At 45.9% G+C, this 5,240-nt stretch overlaps 1 long non-coding RNA gene across 1 annotated transcript in view; it reads right to left on the bottom strand.

Moving 5' to 3' along the window:
- Positions 1-765: 765 nt before the first annotated feature.
- Positions 766-5,240, bottom strand: part of LOC109958546 (uncharacterized) — an 8,581-nt gene continuing 4,106 nt past the window's right edge. The window contains exons 2-3 of the long non-coding RNA XR_002274693.1: positions 3,254-3,351; positions 766-1,262 (exon numbers count right to left, since the gene is read on the bottom strand). This is a non-coding gene — a long non-coding RNA (uncharacterized LOC109958546). The remainder of the gene's footprint in view (positions 1,263-3,253; positions 3,352-5,240) is intronic.

Below are 5,240 nucleotides of genomic sequence, written 5' to 3'. Positions count from 1 at the left end.
GTGTGGAGATCGCTGCATCAGGCAGCTCTCCCAGCATGCATTTGGTGTCTATTGTGTCTGCCCTCCTTTCCTCACTGGCATTTCCATAGTTATTTACTACATGCATTAGGCTTATTCATTTTCATACAACACTGGGCTCATCTCCCATATAGCTATCATATTAATAGGTGCTTTTCTGATAGGAGAAGAGAAACAAGGAAGGGTTATTAGCAGGGTTACTTATCACCTTATAATGTCTACTGAAAATGAGATGTAGGCTGCTGCACTGAAGTACCCCTTGGTTGTCTTTCCTCATCTCCTCAGTGATAGTGCCAATTTCTAACTTTTTTTCTACCAAGCAAGGGCTGTCCCCATGAACAGACCTGGGGGCTGGACCCTATCCCAGCTGACATTGGGCGAGAGCCAGTCTACACAGGGCTGACACTCAGAAACAGACAACACAAACACCCACATTCACTCTTACCCACCCTGAGAGAACCCACACAGGCACAGGGAGAACATGCGAACTCAATGGGTCGCCCCTAACTTGAACCCAGAACCTTCTTGGTGTGAGGTGAAAGTACTAATCACTGCTCCGCTATGCTGACCCAAAACATGATTAGTGTCTGAATTTCAGGGCTGGTGTTACTCTGGCACCAGAAAGGCCCTTAATAAAATGTATTAAATGAAAGATGAACAGCAAAGAAACACTTGGAAGCAACTTTATTGAATTGAAATTAAAAATTAACCTTGAAATTAAACCATGAAATAAAACTGTGTATAGCTGTAGCTTAAATGGCAACATTTTAGACAGGATTACAATTAGATAGAATCATTCTAAATAAAGGGCCATTGCAACAAACAGTTCATCTTGCACCGTTAAGATTTAGTTTCAAGATTCTCTGTTATGAGAGCAGCTGGATGTAGCTGCCATTTACATTTCATACTGTAAGCCAACTGGAACCATCCTTATTTCAGTGCAGATTTAAAACATTTGTATTTTACAATTCAAATAAGATGGGTTTTTTATTTTTGCTCTTTGTTAAAATATTTCTTATAAAGTGAATTCAAATAGAAGCTGTCCCTTCACCTTGGCTCTGCCTCTGGCTCTAAACTCTGTGTTGGCTCTACTTTGGAGGTGCAGTATGGCAGAGGAAGAGAGAAAAATGGCAAAGTCCCAACCAGGGAGCACATTGGGGACTGCATGCTTTGCTGTGCTGGAGGTGGTGCTTGGTTGTGGGTGAGGGCCTGCGGAGAGGTGCCCTCCCTCCCTCTGGAGCTCTCTGTGAATCAGAATGGCCAGATGTGATGGACACACGAGGAATATGACTCAGGTACATCGGCTCTCAATGTGCAAACAGGAAACCAGCATAAGGCTGTGTAATATAACAAAATAAGCAGTATTAACAGCAATATTGACAGCAACAAACAGTGCAAACAATGCAGAATAAGCAGTATGAACAGACAGTAAACAATGCAGACAACAAGGAATGTTCGTTGAAATGAGATAAATAGGGATAAAGATAGAGTACTTAAAACTAGAGACCTGTACGAGTCTGTATAATCTGTACAATGTATACTGTATATACACAGGTATTGCACTGAGGATTATTGTCCAGTCCTGTTTGGTTGCTGAGCCAAATCAGACAGTGATGGAGGTGTGGAGAACAGACTTGATGATTCCTCTGTAGAACTGTTTCAGCAGCTCCTGGGGCAGATTGAACTTCCTGAGCTGGTGCAGGAAGTACATCCTCTGCTGTGCCTTTTTGGGGATGGTGCTGATGGTGGATGCCCACTTCAGGTCTGGAAAGATAGTGGATCCCAGGAACTTGTAGGACTTTACTGCTGGTACAGTGCTGCCAGGTATGGTGGTGGTGGTGGTGTGGGGGGGTTCGTCCTGAAGTCCACTGTCATCTTCACTGTTTTGAGCATGTTCAGCTCCAGGTTGTTGCGGCTACACCAAAGGACCAGCTGCTCAACCCCCCGTCTGTAGGCTGACTCATCTTGGATGAGACCTATGACCGCTGTGTCATCAGCAAACTTTAGGAGCTTGACAGAGGGGTCCTTCGAGATGCACTTGTTGGTGTAGCGTGAAAACAGCAGAGGGGAGAGCACACATACCTGGGGGGCACCTGTGCTTATTGTCCAGGTGCTGGATGTGGTTTTCCCCAGCATCACCTGCTGCTTCCTGTCTGTTAGAAAGCTAGTAATCCACTGACAGGTGGGGGCAGGCACAGTGAGCTGGGTCAGTTTGGAGTGGAGGATGTCCAGGATGATGGTGTTGAACGCTGAGCTGAAGTCCACAAAGAGGGCCCATGCATAGGTCCCTGGGGAGTCGAGGTGTTGCAGGATGTAATGCAGTGTCATGTTCACTGCATTGTCCACTGACCTGTTTGCCCAGTAGGCGAACTGTAGGGGGTCTAGCAGGGCGTCTACGATGTCCTTCAGGTGGGCCAACACCAGTCTATTCAAAGGACTTCATAACTACAGATGTCAGGGCAACAGGTCTGTAGTCGTTCAGTCCACTGATGGAGGTTTTCTTGGTTTTCTGTGGAGGCCCAGGGGCATGGCGCACTGCACAAAAAGAGCAAGTCCTACCACTGGGATACCAGGAGCACAAAACTTCAGGCAGAGCACCGAGACCAGGAAACTCTGTTTGGAGTACCAGGGGCAGCACCCGGGTGGGTTTGACAGGCGTGAGGCAAGGGAAGAGGTGCTTAAGAGTGGGTACGCAGGTTTGGCCGGTGCACGGGGTCTGTGGAGGTGTGTAGGAGAGGAGCAGGAGCCCAGGCTGGCGTCGGGTGAGGCCAGACTTGGGCTGCGACTGGCTGGAGCCCCACGCCCGGTGAACGTGGGGGCCTATAGTCGGGGCCAGGTGTACGTGTGCTGAGGTGGTTTTGAAGAGATAAATAGGAGGGGAGAACACAAAAGAATGATAACGGGATTAGCTGTGACTCAGCCTCATACGGGAGCTGTGTGGGTTACAAGGGCCAAAATGCTGAAGCAAATGTTACTGCACTCTACAGATGCCTTTCAATGGTGATACTTTGACAGGTGACTGGTTAGCGATTGAAGACTAGCATCAGGCAGACACCATAAAGTGTTTTCTTTTTTTGTTTGTTCGTTGTTGTTTTTTAACTAGACCCAAACATACCTCGTCATCTCTGCGCTTCTGAGAGATTTAAAAAGCAAAAATAAAAAGGACAGTCAACAATACATTTAAGCCTTTTGAATTATCCACTAAATGGCACATCAACTTCAATTTTTTACTCACACTCCTCTGTCTCAACTACCGCCTGAACCAGCTCTTCATCTGAAGGCTCCTTAGATGACTTTGAGCTAACAGCTGGTCTGAGGGAGGCTGTAATTAGCCTGTAACACAAGAGAGAGAAAAATTATTAACAAAATCTACATGTAATATGAATTTAACCTCTGCTTACCTGGAAATGACTACTTTGCACACTCAGACTTACATTCCCTCCCAGTACTGTATAGCAGTAGAATCTGTACAGAGGTGAGGACAGCGCAACTAGAATGCACCGTTTTATATTTAGTGGATCCGTTTCAACAATTTATCACAGCTTTTCTGACCTATTTTTACATGGGAAATATATGTGTTCAGTGGTAGCACAGAATAAGAAGATTACGGGACGTTCAATTGCGGCGTGCACATTATGATTTATCCCGCATATGCGTGGGTGGACCATCAAAGAGAAATTAAAAGGGTGCAGATGACTGAGGATGATAGCGGCGCCTTACCTTCATCCATGTATACCCACTGAAAACAGCTGGAGAGCGGTGCATGGAAGGTTCAAGGATTTTATTGTCAATTCACCATATGTGCAGGACATACAGAAATCGAAATACCCTTTCTCTCTCACCTAGTATTGGGTACCATAACATTTAGGAACTAAAATAGAATAAGCTAGAATAAAAATAGAATTTTCAGGTTTGCTCGGTTTCACCTGCCCTCTCTCTTCCACACACCTGCCAGCTGTTCCCATTAACACCACCTGTTTCCACTCCTGCAATCACCATATCTCCTATATATATACCCTGCCTTCCTACCTGCTCACTGCCAGTTTGTATCGTTTCCGCACAGACAGTTGGTGCTGCCCTTGAGTTTCCAAAGAACTGTTTTATACCTGCCTTGTGGGTTTACCTGTTTGATTTTCTCCTGCTTCAACGAAGCCCACTCCTCGCCCTCTCCTGCCTTCTTCCTTCCTATGTGGACTCTTACTACACACATGGAACCGTTACCTCCGGACCTACATCATTCTCCATCATACAACCATTCACTAGCCAGGTCAGTGCTCTCTTCTTCAACTCCCTTCTACTTTCTCCCTGCTCTCCAGCCTCACCAACTCAGCACGACCAACCAGTGAGTGATCTTCACGTTCGGCCCAGCAACCACCCTGATTTTGCCATCCTGCTGTTGACATCCATAACCATCTCCTCCTATTCATATGCACAGTTATTTGTCACATCATTGCACTCCTTACCTTGTACAGCACAAAAAAAATAAAGCATTGCTTATGGTGAAGTCAGTCTTTCTGAGTCTGCCTCTCTGTCACACTACCTCTGGTGGTGTGTAACCATAACAAGAATGGAATAGAGTAAGAACTGGATTAACGCCATTAGCATAAATCTAAACGGTACAGCCAATAAGCTGTGACTCAAAACCGTGTACAGTCAGTGACAGTAGTGCAAAACAATAATAGGAAATTGTCAAATGGTTCAGCATCACCAGGGTGTTGGTGATGAGGTGCAAATAGCATATGAAGTACACATGGACAGTATTGAAACAAGCTAGCAGCCTAAGAGTCTGGAATAAAATGGCTTGTGTGGCACAAACATTTTCTGGCCAGCACACAACAATGGCAAATAGTGCACACAACAAATTTCATGAAACAATATTACATATGGTACCTTCAACAACAGCGAGATCTCTGGTCTGTATGATATCGATCACAGAAATACTGAACAAAATGCTGTTAAACTGCAGCCGAACGCTCAGAAATTCTATGCCAATGACATTCATTCATTTTCTACCGCTTGTCCCTGAGCGGGGTCACAGGGGGGGAGCCAATCCCGGCCAGCAATCGGGTGAAGGCGGGATACACCCTGGACAGGTCGCCAATCCATCGCAGGGCTAACACATAGACAAACAACCAGACACATGCACATGCACTCCTATGGGAAATTTAGAGACACCAATCAACCTAAGCTGCATGTCTTTGGACTGGGGGAGGGAGCCGGAG

This window comes from Monopterus albus, unplaced genomic scaffold (genome assembly GCF_001952655.1).
Source record: "Monopterus albus unplaced genomic scaffold, M_albus_1.0 scaffold33.1, whole genome shotgun sequence".
Taxonomy (NCBI): Eukaryota; Metazoa; Chordata; class Actinopteri; order Synbranchiformes; family Synbranchidae; genus Monopterus; species Monopterus albus.
The sequence above is the reverse complement of the archived record's forward strand: the minus strand, read 5'-3'. Positions and strand labels throughout refer to the sequence as shown.